At 26.9% G+C, this 1055-nt stretch overlaps 2 long non-coding RNA genes across 2 annotated transcripts; one reads left to right on the top strand and one right to left on the bottom strand.

The window, feature by feature from the left end:
* The first annotated feature begins 94 nt into the window (after positions 1-94).
* On the top strand, positions 95-360 carry LOC116348684. Its single transcript, XR_004201853.1, has 2 exons — positions 95-184; positions 271-360. It is a non-coding gene; the product is annotated as an uncharacterized LOC116348684 (long non-coding RNA).
* A 345-nt stretch (positions 361-705) lies between these two features.
* LOC116348683 lies at positions 706-992 on the bottom strand. The gene is made up of 2 exons (XR_004201852.1): positions 872-992; positions 706-795 (listed from the first exon to the last, which is right to left on the bottom strand). It is a non-coding gene; the product is annotated as an uncharacterized LOC116348683 (long non-coding RNA).
* Positions 993-1055: the final 63 nt, after the last annotated feature.

The raw sequence follows: 1055 nt of genomic DNA, 5'->3' as shown, positions 1-1055 counted from the left end.
TAAACTAAAAAACCAATGTGATGTTAATAAAACATTTCAATATTTATTTTTTAAATAATTTTAGAAATGTCATTTTGACAATTTAAATTCGTAATTTCAGAGATGAAAAAAGTGTGAAGAATTATTTTCCACCGAAATTTTCAACCAAATTCGACACAATTGCTCTGGCAGGATTTTTTAACTTGTAAATATACGAAAAAAATTTGATATTCATTACTTTTTTTAAATTAATAGTGATGTCGCTTTGACATTTTTAAATCTTAATTTCAGAGATGCATGTATATAATCTTAGGATTTGAAGAATTTGATTCCAGAATCCGAGTTTAGTTTTCAGACATCAACGTCAGTGATGTTCCCAAACATCAAATGTAGATGGTGTGTTATAATCGCTATCACACACTTGTCTACACTTGCACTGACAAACACTAATACAATACAAATTGCAATACATTTAAAATATATTCATTCATTCATTGAGGTTATGTACAAATCAGAATTACTTTATTAGTCACATACAACTTGATGTTTATGAACATCAAATGAGATGTACAGCGTATTTCAAAATTTACGTATAATATAAGTAATATATTTTACTTGTATTGGAGTTTGTATGTATTAGTTTGAAGTGTATTTAAATGTGTATTAGTCAGTGCAAGTGTAGATAAGTCTGCGATAGCGATTATAACACACCATCTACATTTGATGTTTGGGAACATCACTGACGTTGATGTCTGAAAACTAAACTCGGATTCTGGAATCAAATTCTTCAAATCCTAAGATTATATACATGCATCTCTGAAATTAAGATTTAAAAATGTCAAAGCGACATCACTATTAATTTAAAAAAAGTAATGAATTTTCGTATATTTACAAGTTAAAAAATCCTGCCAGAGCAATTGTGTCGAATTTGGTTGAAAATTTCGGTGGAAAATAATTCTTCACACTTTTTTCATCTCTGAAATCACGAATTTAAATTGTCAAAATGACATTTCTAAAATTATTTAAAATATAAATATTGAAATGTTTTATTAACATCACATTGGTTTTTTAGTTTA

This window comes from Contarinia nasturtii, unplaced genomic scaffold (assembly GCF_009176525.2).
Source record: "Contarinia nasturtii isolate CC-2019 unplaced genomic scaffold, AAFC_CNas_1.1 Cnas_scaffold_2619, whole genome shotgun sequence".
Classification (NCBI taxonomy): domain Eukaryota; kingdom Metazoa; phylum Arthropoda; class Insecta; order Diptera; family Cecidomyiidae; genus Contarinia; species Contarinia nasturtii.
The sequence above is the reverse complement of the archived record's forward strand: the minus strand, read 5'-3'. Positions and strand labels throughout refer to the sequence as shown.